The sequence below is a fragment of the Chionomys nivalis genome, chromosome X (genome assembly GCF_950005125.1).
Source record: "Chionomys nivalis chromosome X, mChiNiv1.1, whole genome shotgun sequence".
Classification (NCBI taxonomy): Eukaryota; Metazoa; Chordata; class Mammalia; order Rodentia; family Cricetidae; genus Chionomys; species Chionomys nivalis.
Window position 1 is genome coordinate 110,645,491 of NC_080112.1, and position 17,753 is coordinate 110,663,243.

The window sequence follows — 17,753 nt, forward strand, 5'->3', positions numbered from 1 at the left end:
ACCAGTTTCCTGTTTAATAAGGTATCCCTAAAATAAAGTCATTATCACACTGTAGTTATAAATATTCTCTGAAGAAACAAACCAATAAACTATTCCTCTATCCATATCCATACCTTTCTCCATATCTACATTTATACATACATCTGTGTCTTTTGTGTAGTTGTCTATAAGTCCATCAGCTGATTACTTTATCGACAGACATACATACAAACACACAAATGTATTGTCTACATGTCTGTTGTCTATCTCTCAATGCATGTGTTGTCTCTTGTATTTTAATTACTTTATAGAGTTCACTTACACTAGCATATAATCTATGCTTTGGACATTCTGAAATATATAATATAATATAGTAAACTGTGAAAATCACATAACAGCTTAGAAGACTGTGAAGCAGTCCAGCAGGGTAAAAAAAAAAATCATATATGACTTGTATTCAGAGATATTCTTTTTATTTGACACAGATTATTATGCATATGGTAAGTGAAATGTGAGTATAGATAGACATTGTATAATAGTAAATTAGTTTAATTTGTATATCTATGACCTTGAATACTTTTGTGATTAGAACATGGTAAAACTACTCTTCTAGGAATTTTGAAAAATTTAACTGTAGTCACGCTAATATGTAGAACACCAGTATTTCTTTCTTTTGCCTAGTGATAATTATATATTTATTTATTGACTTTCCTTTTCTTCCCAGCCCTTCCTAGAGTCCCATTACGACTATTCAATTTCCCATTTCTATGCAAACTTTTCTTTTTTTTTTTTGTTTTTTCGAGACAGGGTTTCTCTGTGGTTTTGGAGCCTGTCCTGGAACTAGCTCTGTAGACCAGGCTGGTCTCGAACTCACAGAGATCCGCCTGCCTTTGCCTCCCAAGTGCTGGGATTAAAGGCATGCGCCACCACCGCCCGGCAGTGCAAACTTTTCTTATTTTCTGTGTATGAATGGGATCATTGGATGTTTGTCTTTATTTTCCTTAGCATAATATCCCCTTGGTATATCTATGTTGTTAAAATAGTAAGATTCCAGTATTTTTAGCATATTTTAGCATATTTTAGTATCATGATGTTAATAATCTCTATTCACTTATCAAATAGTAGTCATAGGCTTATTTCATATATTGGCTATTGTGAGTAATTTAATAAAATAAATAGGGTATATCCATAACATAGCAATTTAATTTATTTTGTAAATATACTCAATATTAGAATTTGTTTGTTATATAATGGTACAACTTACACTTTACTACTGTTGTCCATCGTTGTTAAACTGGATTAATCATAACTAGTATTGTAAAAGGTGTTTTATTCTCACTGTACTTCCATTTTTCACCTAGAAATATAGTTGAACAGATTGAACTAAGTCATACTTCAGAGGGTAAGTTGCCTTAACATGAACTAAGTGTAAGCTAATCTTATGAAACATTTTCAAACATCTATAGAAAGAAATGATAAACTACTTGGGTACCATAACCTAGGTCAACATAACACATGCACTCATCACCATACCTTCACTAGTACTCTCTATCTCTCTTTATCCATTTCTATTACACACACACATACTAATATATATGTATATTAGTATGTATATACTAATAATATGTATATATATATGCATATACATATATCTGCTGTCATCATTGTTTTCCAAACAGAATAAATTTAAATTATATTTCAATAAAATTAGAACACTTAATTAAATATTTAAGAAATTAATTATTAAAAATGCAAAGATTTCATTAATGACTGACTAGGAAATGCATTTTCCCTTTCATAAAATGATAATCGTTAATGTGCTTTTATTTTGAATATAAAATAGAATTTTTTGTAGCAGTTACCTTGTTTTTATAAATTTTGGAGGTCAACCATTCCAAAATGCCTCAAACACTTAGCTGTTTTGCTAATATCAATAAACAAGAAACTTGATATTAGAACATTTACTCTATTGGAAACTGGCCAAAAGCACTAAAATCTAAAGTATTAACATCCAAATAATTTATCTTTTTACCTAATGCTATTTTACAGACGGAATACTCACCTCCCACTGAAATGTTTGACTGGCTAGTTTGATTGGCCCATTTCTGGATTATTCTGATTGTGCATGATCCAGATATTCTGTGCCTTCAATGGTTTAGTTCTGAGTTCAGGAGCAATCTTATGACATATATTTTGTATCCACTACTTGTTATATTTACTACATATGTATAATAACAAAGTGACTCTATAATATTAAGTATGCCACTGATTTTACTCATTAATTTTAGAAGTCAATATAAATATTATTTCTAGACAAAACAATATTCTTTTACAAAGGTGAGTAGTGTTACCAGTTTCTTGTAGAAAAGTTTAAAGTGTATTGTACTTCTTGATCAAAATCTCATTTCTATCAATAGCAAACTAGGCTACAATTTGACCTACAGTCAAGGCAATTAAAACACACACTCTATTAAACCTTGGTCATGCCCATTAAAATTAATTGAGACCTTAGCCCTTTGCTGGACTCTTTCTTAATGAGCTTAGAGGAAAAGATAATAAATCCAGCAAACAAGATCCTTCTTTAATGACTATGGTACCATTCCCTTTCTGTTAGTGTAACTAAAATTAATTGAATATTTCTACTTCTGATGTTGACTATTATATTCCTGGAAATTCATATATCCTTCTCAAAAATATAAAGCACATAATGTATAATAAAATACAGGTATGGAAATACAAGTAAAACAATTTAAAAGGCTGGCATCTCCTTAAAGGTCAGATTTCACTAGGTAAAAGGACATCTTAGCAAGTGGATTATTAAAAGCTCCATTAATAGTCAATGAATTGTTGGCTGTGGTCATACCTTTGCTAAAGGAGGGATGAAATTTATTCACTTAATTTAAGTCTAATGCTCATGATTCTCAGGTGGTTTCAATTAGATAGTTGAGCTCACTCTAGATTATGGCATAACTTTCCTTGAAAAACTTTATATACTTACCATACATTGATTCTACCAAGCTGATAAAGCAACTTGTACTTCTTCTATGATTGTTTGATACATATAATTTAATTATAGAGAGCACTAGATATATGAGATAACTTAACAGAAACCCTTATCTCTCTGTAAACAACTAAGTTCCTTAATGCTCCATACTGGTGTCATTAATTTTAGTTAACAAATTCACAAGTATTTTTATCTTGTGAAAAACAAACATACAAACAAAAACTGCTGACATCATGAAGAATATCTAACCAGTTTTAAGCCATGGGGTAGATACTCATTCATAATATTTATAAGTATTCACAAACTCAAAAAACAACTATCACGAGCATATGCAGGCAAGTAAGTTAATTTTTGAATTTGAGTTTCTACAACTTAGGAATATTTTGAAATATTATCTACCACCTATTTTCCCTCTTATAGTAACAAATAGATACTACTTGAACAGACACATCTCAAAAATTGTTGGATAGACACTATAAACAATATTTGCTAACACTGTAGGGATTATATTCACTGAATATCTTTACAGACCTCCTGAAATCAGGAAATTATAAAAATTACACATATCTCATATAAAATATAGTTTCACTCAATCTCAACTAAAACTAATAGTTAAGTCGCAGGGTAAAAAGCACTTCTCTAGAGTACAAAGAGAACAATCCACAGAATTATATAATTTTTTCAAATAGAACCAGATAACAGTGTTGTACAAATAATCTATGATGGCTTATTGGGTGTTATTTACATTTACTGATTGACTAAGACATGGTTTTATGAGGTTACTAAGTAAAAAAAAATAATGTAATATATAGCTATTTCTCAACATTATCCTTTAATAATGTTACCTTTGCATGTAATATAATGATTTAGGAATGGATTTGCTTAAAATGCATTTGCTTATAAGTAAGTAGTCTGCAAATATTTATATTTGGCAGAATTTTAAAATTTTTTACATAACAAATTAAACCATAATATATGAAATACAGATAAGTCTTAGAAAAGATAGACATTTATGGATTTTTTTTTTGTTGTTGTTTTTTTTGAGGCAGGTTTTTTCTGTGTAGTTTTTAGCCTCTCCTGGAACTTGCTTTATAGATCAGGGTGGCCTCAAAGTCACTGAGACCTGCCTGTCTCTGCACTTGGGATTAAAGGTATATGCCTCTACCACCCAGCTTTTTTTGAAGATGGATATTCATGGATATTAAGATTATAAACCATTAAAATGAGATTTTTTACTAAATTGAGCTACACATTTAATCCCATGATATCCAAAATTCTACCAAGTTGCCTGTGGATATCAGCAAACAATACTCATGTTTATATAGAAATAAAATGTCTAAATTGTTAAACATTGCTCTTAAGGAAAAAGACCAAAATAAACGAAACACATTGTCTACACTTAAGATGGATCAGAAAACTACAGAAAAAAGACAATGAGGTATTAATGAATGAACAGGCAAATGAAAGAAGTTGAAGCAATGTTCCACGAAGTTATTTCTATGAATACAAAAAATTGATAAGAATAAATAGTACTGAATCAATTAAATAACCAGAATTCATAAAAGATCTGGGTGTCAGAGGTAATGAAGTCTATAATCCCAGTATCAAGAAATTGAATCAGCCTTGGAAAATATAATTGTAAGTTCTAGGCCAAATGAAATACTTGTCTACATTCTCTCTACCCCAAAATACAAAAATTAGGCATTAAGTTTACAGGATTTACAAATTAATCCCAAACAAATTATTAATTTACATAAAAATCAAGCCACAATCATTCATATCTAATATAGGTAACAATAATAATCAGGCAGTCTTGTGTCTGATAACACATTGTTAAGTACTATAGTCATCCATAAGACATAATTTTGATGAGTTGAGATTCACTGAAAATACTTATTCTGTGAAAGTCTCTTAAGAGAATTGATAGATGAATCACAAATTATACAAAATAAAGTTTCTAATATACAGAAACATGTCTTATACTTCAAGATTAGGAAAAAAGAAGTTAGCAAGAATGCAAAAAAATATTTCATTACAAACCTCCTTAATGAAGATATACCTACTCAGACAAGTATAATAAAGTTCAGATAATAATAATAAGCATGCTATTACAGAACTGAAATTAAATAGTTATGCTTTGAAAAACAAAGTTATTTGCAACCATGTAAAACTTGTTAAGATGAAGCAACGACTCTTAATCAAATTCATGCAAAATAATTTGTTTTAGCTGATGATATTTGACACTTGCATACAAAATTAAGCATAGATTAAGGATGTTACTCAGAAATTATATTCTTAAGTATTTTCCACAAATGATTGATATTTACATATTCACACATATATGTATGTATTTACATATATACACATATATATGGGTATGTTAAAACCTAAAACACAAACAGTTCCTGCAGATTTGTATATAATTTTTAATAGTTGAAGCATATAATGTCCATCAGGTAGTAAAAGAATTGTGAAAATAATAGTTACTGACTACAGAATGTTACTCAGAATCACAAGATAAATTATATATCTAATATTGACAGACAGAAATTGTTAAAACATCCCCCTGTAGGAACGAATGTATGTTATCTAAAAAGTCTATTCCATTTCAGTGATATGACACCCTAGAAAGACACTCTCTGGTATTCTCGCAAAGACCAAGAGGAATTTTGTAGAAGTGAAAATTGTAAATACAGGGAAAATATAAGCAGTAACCAAATGTTTATGGTAAAAGAGAGAAAGGCTTCTGATGATGAAAAAAGAATTCTACATAATACTGTAATGGTTAATTCATGTTAATATGAATTTGCCTAAACACAAATGTATAACTTGCTAAAAACTCTAATACAAGCTGCAGAGATTTCATAATGCCTAATCAATACATTGATTTTACACATTTTAACTACATATTAAAATATATTAATAAATTCAAATTTTGTCTGTTCATTATAACATTATGCCTATTAATAGAGGCATAATTTGTGGCTCATTATTTAGCTACAAACATCACAAAGCTACAGTAAATAGCATATTCTATGGTAAAGTATTGAAAATTTTTACTCTTGTACTAGAAATGAAACCCAAGTTGTTTGTTAGCTAGTTAATTAATTACTTAGTTAATTAATTTACCTATGTCTGTGTGTGTTTGTCTGTCTTAGTGTTTCTATTGGGAATGGCACTATTAGGGTGTATGGTTTTGTTAGAGTAGGTATGACATTATTGGAGGAAGTATGTCACTGTGGAGGGTGGTTTTGAGGTCTCATATATGCTCTAGCCACACACAGTGTCTTAGACTACTTCCTGTTGCCTGCATATCAAGATTTAGCTCTCTCAGATCTTTGTCTGCCTGCATACCACCATGATGATAATGAACTGAACCTCTGAAAAATATAAACCACCCCAATCAAATATATTTCCTTTATAAGAGTTGCCGTGGTTATGCTGTCTATTCACAACAATAGAAATGTTAGCTAAGACACATGGCAAATCTTATGAAGAGTTAAAATCATTTAATCGCATGGGTTTTAGTTTTAGAGGTTTAATCTATTATCATCATAGCAATACAAGTTGTCATTCATGCCCACATGGTTCTAGAGAGGGAAATGAGTGTGGAAAAGAGCTATATTTTGATTCCACAGGCAAAAGGAAGTTGTCTGAGACACTGTATGTGTCTTGAGCATGTATGAGACACCAAAGCCCTCCTCCATAGAGCATACTTTCGCCAACAAGGGAATATCCACTCCAGCAAAGCCACACCTCCTAATACATGGAAAATAACAGGAAAACTCTAAGTAAATGTTTCTCTACTGATATCCTGTAGTACATATTAACTGAACTTAGGTTGTCAAGGTTGTGTGAGAATATCTTTACTCAGTGAGCATTTTTCTTCCCCCACTACCAAAATTTCAATTTAACCAATTAGTGACTATGTTCAAAACTGAAGAAAGAAGATGGATTAATAAGGAGAATAACTAAAATAAAAAGTATAAGCATATGAAATAAAGATTTATTTCAGTTTTGAGAAAAAAAAACAGGTAAATTAAAGAGGAGTTGGTATGAAATCCCACTCCTAGCAAGGAGACCATTAGCAATTCTTAGATTCTATGAGAGAGAGTCAGTTTTGCCTTTGAGTGTTGCCCATGATAAATTGAACAGTATCTATTAGAAACTGCAAATCAAGATCACAAATTAGAAATGATGGAATAAAAAAAGACACAAGTTTGGTAAACAAGAAAGTGGGGAGTATTTGAGAAAAAATAGGGGAGGTAGGTGTGTATTTATTAAAACATTAAATATTTAAATGCTTTTAAAAAAATGAAATCATTCACAAACAAAATTAAACAAAGAGCTAGAATAATCAAAAATTTTCTTTATTCCAAATAAAAGATGTACTCACCAAAATAAAAATTGAATTCTCTAAATATTCACCATTTGAGACCAGGAATAGAGCCATAGTGGGCAACTTAGTTTAGCTTTAATTTAGAAATTATATGTAATTTAATTAATCTTATTATATGTAATAAAATAAATAGTTTAACATTTATCTTATATCTGCATAAGTTTTGAGATGGATATTCAAGATAAAATGTATATAAAATTAATGGAACTAAATTGTGCCTCTACCAATGACTGGAAAACCTTTTGAAAATTTACCTCAGTACTTTTTATGCAGTTATCTTGAAAAGTATTTCTTCATATATAAACAACCTTAGTGCAGAAACAATAAGCTATTAAAGGTAATTACAAGAGCTTTAATAATTGTATAAAGTATAAAAAGATTTTAAACTCTTTTGAGAATTAGTAATTACGTATCCAACCCAGAATCTGTTGGTTGGTAGCTATATGACTTTGACAAAGATTACTAATCCCTGTAGCATACATTTTCCTCATACCAGTAATGGAATATAAAATGCCAACTTCCTATAACAATTTCCATAAGTAAATAATTGAAATTTATTTATTACTAAATTTGTTATAAAAAGTAGAATAAATTTAGTCATAAAACAGGAATATTGTTTATTACTTAATTAAGTACATTCTCATGTATGTGGAGATAATATTTAAAGTGATAAAAACTTATTGGTAAGAGTATAGGAATGGAGACATCCTGAGTGTCATTTGTTTTCCTTTTTTCAAATACCATTTTTATAAGGCAGTTACTTTTAAATCAAAAATTAAAGAACAAATAATCAAACCAAAATAATTAAATATATCAAGCTAAGCACTAACAACATGAGGCAATAGTTAAAACCTTCTGTTTTCACATTATGTTGCTAAATGTTATTCGACTTTCTGAAACAGCCTGTGAAGTCTGTTTATATTAATTATTGTTTTCACTAGTTTTATAGTAGCTATTTTTTCAGTACCATTTTAGGCAAAAGTGCAAGTAGTGGAGCCTGTGTAATTCTAGTTACCTATTCACATATCCACATTTATTTAAAAATTTATTATTTGGTAATATTATGCAATGCATTCAGATCACATCTACCTCTAATTCTCCTCTTTAACTCCTCCATGAATGCCTATTTCTCTAGCTCCTTCTCAATAAGATCTGTTAATTTCAAACTTAAGAGTGCATATGAAGTATGTTTCTATAACATCTACAGCATAGCATTTATACCAGAATTGTAGATACACTCCATCTCTCCTAAAAGAATTTGTGGATGAAATATCAACCCTTGCATTCTATATAGGAAGCAGGGACAAAGGGTTAGCTTTTCTGCTTTCCTTTTCCAGATAGTATTTCATTGCCTTTGCAGAACTGTAAAAACAACAACAACCCCTTACAAAAAGAAAAAAGTAATCACTAAAGGTTTTTAAGACCAGAAGTTTATTTAAACTCTGAGATGAAAAGTATGAAATAACAGTGGAAATTAATGAATAAAGCATAAATAGAGAACTAGATGGTGAAAGGACAAGATCTGATAAACACACAGAAATCTAGATCATCACTATGTCAATCTACTGAGTGTTAGTAGAATTTAGTACATAGATATAAAAGAAATATGTGTTTGGGATATTTAAACAAAAACATATAAGTACAATACCAAGTTTGTTATTATAGGCTGGGAGATATTTATTAGTTTTTGTCAGTGAAGTGCAATTGTTGAATTAAAGAGTTGAATGAACATAAAACTTTGTCATGGAGGTGGTGTGTGTGTGTGTGTGTGTGTGTGTGTGTGTGTGTGTGTGTGTGTATTCTTCCACATTCACAGGTTTTTTGTTTTGCTGTTCTTGTATTCTGGAGAAACAGCATATATTTTAAAATTGACTCTAGGTTTCCACATGCGAGTGATACATTTATCTTCTTTTGAGTCTTAGTATAATCAGTACAATGCATCATTTTGTTTCTGTACATGTCTTTATAATGTGTGCATGAAATAAGTGTGATAAATTTTGTGATTGTGAGAGGAACTTTACTCTCACTGGGAATCTAAAATAACCCCCACAACACAATCACCTGGATAACAGTGTTCTTAAAGTAACACTAATTAGGTGTTGAAAGTGATATTTTAAAATCCTTAAAAGGATGATGTAAGTTAATATTCCTGAGAAACAAACGCTAATGATAAAAACTGGATTTAGTTTATTAATATGTGCTTTTGACTACAACATATGGCAAGAGGTTAAAGAGGCAGCACAATAGGGGAAAAGAAAGAGCTCTAAACTAACAACAAAGGTCTCAGATGAGCCCATATGGAATATTTAAACAAATATTTCCCATTAGTCTTGTCCTGTACTGAATGCAAGGGAGGGAAAGTTGGGCTTTATACACTTTTCTTACATGGTCAACATTCAGCTGTTGAGAGTCACTAGATCCATAGAAAAATGAAGTGAACATAATGTCATGTTTCCTTCACCTTAGTGTAAGTAGTGGAAATACTAAGTTGATTTTCACTAGAATTCAGTGTTGACATTAGCTATATGAATAAGAGATGCCATCTTATAGAAATTAGGAAGTTGGGAATAGGAAATATTCTGTATATTGTGCCAGTAAATGAAGCTTTTGTTTAAAAAGGTGCTTCCACTAAACCTGAGGACCTGAACTCTCTCAATAGGTATCACACAGTGGGACAATAGAATCGAGTCCTATGAACTGTCCTCTGATGTGCACATGTGTGCTCTGACATGTACAGCAGATATAATATCCTCTAATTAAATGTAGTTTGACAACAAAAGGCATGATGAAGAGGAAGGGGTAAAGCCCAGAGGCCTTCAACTCTATACAAAGAACTATAGAAAACTAAGGAAAACTGAGAGTGGGAGAATCTTCCCCAGGGACAGGAACAGCTGTCATCCCTAAAAATATGCATAGAGATAAGATTGTAGCAACTGAAATTGCTTTAATAAAAAGAGAACCCATGAAATTGAAAAAGATCAAGATAGGGCATATAAGAGAGTTTGGATGGAAGAAAGGAAAGGGATGTATGATGTAATTAAAATATTATATCAAAGTAAAATAAACAAGCAAAAGTATTTGTGAATAATGTATTTTTAAAATGTACAGTTTTATGTGATATTGAATCGTTTCCTTCTGGGACGCCTAACACCTGAACCTATAGGCTCAACTTCTGATTCTGCAGTACTTATTTCTACACTATAACAAAGAGAATATTATTTGCTTTATTCTAGTTGAATTAAAAATCATCTTGAATATATAGTCACATAGTCTCTTTACCTACCACTTTATTAGGTTTTATTACTTCTGTAGTCCTGAAATTCTTAATTATGTCAAAATAATATATATACACACATAGATACAAATACATCATATTTATGGAGACCCTACATTAGGAATGATATCATATTAAGAATTTGACATAGATAAGAAGAGGACACCATCTTTATTTTCAAGTATTTCCTTTTAGAATGCATCACTTTCATTGGCTGTGGTTCTGTACTCAATAAAAGGGAAACACATGCTGAACATCAGCATTCATCTCTCTTTGCTACATACCTTCACAAGCATTATATTTTTCCTGCCATGATGGATTTCACTCTTGAAATATTAATCAAAACAAACCTTTCATTTCTCGAGTTGCTGCTTGTCAGATATTTTGTCAGTGAAATGAGAAGAATGACTAATGCTACACTCATCAGAGATATTAGTCTGTGATTCTCTTTTACTGCAGAGCTCTTGTCTTGTTTGCGCATTCACACTATTCTGAACTAGAAAATCTGAATTTGAATGTGTTCCCTGTTTGGAGAACATTAAAAATGCCGTACCTATTAGTTCTTCTCTAAACACTGAGTATAATTTAATAGTAAAAGCCTTGCACCCTAAATTTTTTTCAGACGTATGTTTTCTATTGTTTATCTTGTCTGTTTAGTTTTATTTTCATTCATTACTTATTTATGGAAGACTGTATGTTTCTAGAAATTTGTTTATTGTTCTAGGATAATAAAATAATAATTTATCATCTTTCACAGAGATTCCTTATGATCATTTGTATTTGAGCAATAATGAATATAAAGTGTATTTTATTTATTATTTTGTTTCTTTGATCAATCTTCTCATTTTACATCATTGGTACAGCTAAATGTTTGTCTATATTGTATATGTATTGAACAAAAGTACTCTCAGTTTTACTAACTTTTTTTCATAGTCTTTATTGGACTTGCTTCTAGCCTGACCTTTATTTCCTAATAAAGAGAATTAGGTTAGTATTTTCTAATTCCATGAGGTATAGCATTAGATTATTCTTGACCTTTGTTTTTAAATAGGCATGTCATCCCTCTAGGACTGATTTGCTTTATTCATGAACAAAATGGCTTTATTGTTCAATCCTACTAAACTAGAACTCAAAATTAATCGGAATTGCCTAAGCTCTCATATGGAAAATATAAATGAAAATGAATCTCATTCAGTGAGCAAGGTGAATACCAGACAATACCATTATAAGATAGAAAAGATATAAATATTTTTTAATCATTATAAACTCAACATCAAGAAAAATTGCTTACAAACAAACCTAACGAAATAGAAATAAGATGCTATGAAAGCATGGTACTTATCTACTGTAATACGTAACAAGTTTAGTTTGACAAATGAAAATAAATCAGTACAATAAAGCTCAAAAATCTGATAATAAAATGCACAATTACAGAAAAGCAATTAAAAATACTTAATTCTTTCATAGTTAAAAATGAGCAATAGCATTTATAGAGCAAGCTTTTCTGGACATTTTATGAAAATATATAGGTAATATATTTTTTGTTTGTTTTGTTTTTCTAGACAGGGTTTTTCTGTAGGTTTGGAGCCTGTCCTGGAACTAGCTCTTATAGACTACGCTGGCCTCAACCTCTCAGAGATCCCCCTGGCTCTGCCTCCCAAGTGCTGGGATAAAAGGCACGCACCACCACTGCCTGGCAAGTAATACCTTAGTTAGTAAAAGTATATTTTTTAAAATAATCTAAGTTTGAAAGTTTGAAAAGTGAATAATTTCTTTTAAGACTCACATTTTATTTGGTAGCTGAGGTTTTAGAAAATACAATCAATTGCAAAATGTAAAATAAAAATATCAGAATTGTAAAGGAATGAACAAATTGTGTACATTGACAATCATGTGAGGGTATGCATAGATACTTCATGTGACTATATATGTAATTTCTGATACTACTAGGAAACAATCTCACATCTAACTCCCTGACCATTTTCTTTTAAGTAATTTATATGTATGGGCCTGTGTGTGTGTGCCACATGTATGTGGGTAACATAAACTCCAGAGAGGGTTTTTGATTGTCTTGAAAATGGAATAACAATGAATTGTGTAAGCACCAATGTGTATTCTGAGAAAAAAAATGTCAAATCATCTGGAAGAACAGCAGATGATCTTCTGTGTTATCTCTCTAGCCCCAGGACACAGAGATCAATAGAATTTTCAAGTTACCAGGTACTAAATCTGAAAGGAATTAAGTGAGGGTTGATCAAATAAGACACATAGTATACAGAACAGATGTGCTCATATATCATATGCATATGTCACACACAGCCACACAAAATCCTTATATATTTTAGTATGTTTGTTGTACATTACAGAGGAAAATCCTCAATGTAAAGTAAGAGCAATAGCTTTGAGATAAATTTTAAATAACAGTCCATTTGCAAAAGAGTTGGAATGGAGACTATCCCTTCTTCTTGCTGATTTCCTCCTTCTATTACATCTAGGAGCCTAACCACTGAAGTGACTCCCCAGGCATTCAGGTGAGGTCATTCCCAATTAATCTCTGTGAGTCCCTTACAAATGTACCTGTATTGGTCTTGAGTTTTATACCAGTGCCCCCTTAAAGATATTTACAATGTTTGCAATTTGCAAGGTCACAGAAAGAATATAACTTGAGTTTATCAATACAAACATGCTGACCAGACACAGACACATTTTGTTCTTTGACTTTCCATTCCTAGAATAATAAAAAATAATGATTTATTGTGTTAAAAATAATTATTTTAGAATTCATAAAATATGCTTTAGTATGCTGGCCATATGTTTTAAAAATTCTTAGACTAAAAAATATCATTCATGTAATGATTTTTGTGAGCCTACAATTTTTCTTTTGCTGTATTTTTAGCTACACAATGTTGTAAAATATTTAACAATATAAAGATATGTTACATTTGCTTCTTCTGTCTTTGTCAATGATGTAAAAATGTGGTACATTAACTTATGCTGGATTTGTCTAATTACACAAAGATATGTTGCTGCTTCACCTTACTCCCTAATGCACCTGATTGGTCTAATAAAAAACTCAATGCCAATATGGAGGCAGAAGAGGGATAAGCAGGGTTGGTGGGCAAGGAGATTAAATAGGAGAAAATGATAGAAGAGAATATAGAAGGAGGAAATAATGAGGGAGAAAGAGAGGGATATGCCTGAGGCCAGAAGCCAGGCTGCCACTGGCCAGACATATACAAGAATCAGTAAAAGTAAGATATACAGAAAAAAGATAAAAGCCCCCAAGGCAAAACAAAGATGAAGAGAAACAGGTTACCTTATGAGAACTAGGGAGAAACTATCTGAAGCTAAAAACAAGCATTCATAACTAACAAAATGTCTTTGTGTCATGATTTGGGAACTGGTTGGTAGCCTAAAAGAAAGCCTGGTATAATGGGTATAATGCAGAGTGTAGATGTAGGTAACTTAACATGATTCTATTAGCTAACATTGCTACTGAGTCACAAAAGGAGAGATGATATTATTTATATTTTATTGTTTTCAGTATGACAAGGAACACTTCCTGCAGAAGATCTTTGAATTGTCTTTGATTATTTAAAGCACCACATGTGAGCATAAAAATAAAATTTTTCGATTAGCTGAAGCCTTTGAAAAATAATTGATATTATTCTACTATTATGTTCAAATGCATCATAAAATATTTACTTAGCATTCATTCAAAAAGTATTTTCTGATTCTAAATCTTAATCCAGTACAAAATATTACAGCATTACTGTGGTTAATTTGACTTTGTTTAAATATCTAAATGAACCATGAAAACATTAATTTAGATCAGAATAATCATTATTTTACTTTGCAAAAACATTTATTAAAACCTTTAGCTAACATGTATGAATTATATATATTACGATAGTTCAATGGAATAGTTCCTCATGCAAATATGGCATTCATTCCTAAAACTCCCTTTGTCTCCCATTTCCTTGTCTTCCTTTCATAACTACTATTAACATTATCTTGTAAGTCAGAACTTTCTATAATTTTCACATTTTATAGTAAACATGGGGTTCTTGTCCTAATCTCTCTTGTTTTATCTTATTTCATTCTGTATGTTGTCTTCCACTGCTAATCTGGAGCAGAAGATGGAGGGCTCATGAATAAAACTGTATCTCATGCTCTTGGCTTTCAAAAATCATTTGAAAATTTCTGGTATCTCCTTGAAGGCAGTTTAGTCTTTGTTTAAAGATACGAAGGCACACATGCTCTGGTGTTTGCTAATCTTTTCAAAGAATAAGGATTCTGTAGAAAAGAGGAGTCTGGTGAAGTTGTTTATGTATAAGAATGTTATTATTTAAACACACACCCATAAATATATACCTAAACATTTAACATTTTTACTAAAGTATATTCACTTTGATATCTGATTTAGTACTTCATACCAAGTTATGTTTCATATAATATGAAATATTTGATACATTGAACTTCTAACTACTACTCTGTTTGTTTTGTTGTTGTATATAGACATACTGTTGGAATATTCAAATTACCTATTCATGAGCTAGGGGCAGCAGTACCATTCATATGATTGTTCCATGCCTGCATGAATTCATATAAATACATGGACATAAATGTTTCACTTGTCCATCTAAGTAATATTACCCTCTTTGAACTTTGACAAGCATAAAGAAAAGCAGTCAACTTGACAATGATTCAGATTGGAAAACATGCAGGGAATTTGGTTGTTTGCCAAACTGAAGGACACAGTAAATAACTCTACCATGTTATTAGAGAAGATAATGTTGCCTTAAAAAGAAGCCCAGCGGCATTTGAGTTTAACTGCACCTACTAGTACAATATCTGGTTGAACTTTCCTAATCTGAAAAGAAGAGAAAATACATATTCATCTTAGAATAAAAGGGTTGAGAGATTCCTGGAATTATTTTTGTATGGTTAAGAAGTATTTCTCATGTTGGAAAAGTCATGGTTATTTTCTCTTCACAGTCCCTGAAACTTAGAATTTACAAAACTCAAACCAAAATACCTCAATTTATGTTAAGACATCTCTTCTTTTCAACATGTTATTTTTATTGATTATTTGGAAATTTTATAAAATATATACAGTCACCCTAGCTTCCTAATCTTCCAAGGTCCACCATCTCTCCTAATCATGATTAAAAAGTCATTTTTTTTTAAAAAAAAAAAGGTTCAAATAATGAAAATCACATTTAAAGTGACCACAATTTTACTCTTTGGGAATAAGGCAGAATTTTGACTAGCTCATTTGAATTCAGACAGAGTACTAAAATTTGTAATACAGTTTTAAATGGTTAATTGTTTTTATTTTTACAGAGTAGTCCCTCTGAAGCTGGCACCAAGTTGGAAAATGCTACATTATCATTTAACAAAAGAGAATAGAGGTGAAGTTTCTCACGCAGAGTGTAGTTTTCTTTTTAAATATCATTTGCTCATTGTAGTCTTACATGTCATATATATATATATATACTTTGTGAAATTATTAATATACTTCTTCACACAATAATTGATAAAGTAAATTAGTTTCTACAAGAATTCATTTATTCGCTGGCAAGAGTATCCTACCTCACCAGAGGCCAGTTGAGTGTCCTGAACCTCAGGTAATACTGCCCCTCTGTCACACTCACCTGCACTGCATAAGTTCAACTGTTTCCCCTCATTCTCACCATAACACAGCCCTCATCTCTGTTTGATGCCTCTTATTCCACCAGAGGCCAGAACAACATCTTGATACCTCAAAACTCAGGCCAGCTCTCTGAAAACCTGGTAGAAGCCTCCTATTCCACCAGAAGCCAGGCTAGTATCCTGAACATCAGAAGATCCTAGCCAGAACAGATGCCATGCACATGGTCAGAAATCTAGGCCCCAACATGGGCTACAAATTGCTGCTGAAGCATGTGGTATCCAGGTCTTCAAATGTCCAACCCCCAACATTTATAGAAATCCTTTACTCAACCACAGGCAGCTCCAGTCAGAAGAAACAGAAACTAAGAAAAAAGAAAAACACTCATCCAACAAGGATAAACACAGAAATTGGCACCTAGACCTATAATCATTCCAAATCCAGATGCCTAAACATCACTGTAAGAACACAATTAACCACTAGGGCAATATATCACCACCAGAGTTCAGCCATTCTACTACAACAAGTTCTGAATATTCTAATACAGCTAAAACATACAAAAAATGGCCTTGAAAACAACTCCATTTGTATTATAGCAGTTTTTAAAGAGGGAAATGAATAAATCCCTTAAAGAAATCAAGAAAAAGACAATCAAAAATTGAAGGAAATCAATAAATCCTTTAAAAAATGTCAAATAAGCCAAGAAAAAAAATTGGAGGAAATAAATAAAATTGTTCAGTACCTGAAAATGGAAATAAAAGGAATAAAGAAAATATTAACTGGGGGAATTCCAGAAATAAAATATATAAATAAGCAAACAGGAACTATAGATACAAGCATCACCAGCAGAATACAAAAGATGGAAGAGAGAATCTCACAAGTTGAAGACACAATAGAAGAAATAGATGCAACAATCAAAGAAAATGTTAAATCTAAAAAGTTTCTGGAACAAAACATTGAGAAAATCTGGGACACTGTGAAAAGACAAAACCTAAGAATAATAGGAATAGAAGAAGAGATGATTTCCAGCTCAAAGGCCCAAAAAATGTTTTTAACAAAATCATGGGAAAAATTTACCTAACCTAAAGGAGGAGATGCCTATAAAGGTACAAAAATCTTATAGAACCCCAAATAGATTGGACTACTAAAGAAAGACATATTACCACAAAATAAAAACAATAAACTCACACAAAAAAGAAAAATTAAAAACTGCAAGAGAAAAAAAGGACAAATAAGATATAAATGCAGACCTATTACACTCAACTTCTCAATGAAGGTTCTAATCCCAGAAGAATGTGGACAGATGTGCTGCAGACTCAAAGAAGATACAGATGACAGCCAAGATTACTATACCCAGCAAAACTTTCTATCACAATAGTTGAAAAGAATCAAGATATTACATAATAAAGTCAAATATAACAACATTTATCCATAAATTCAGCCC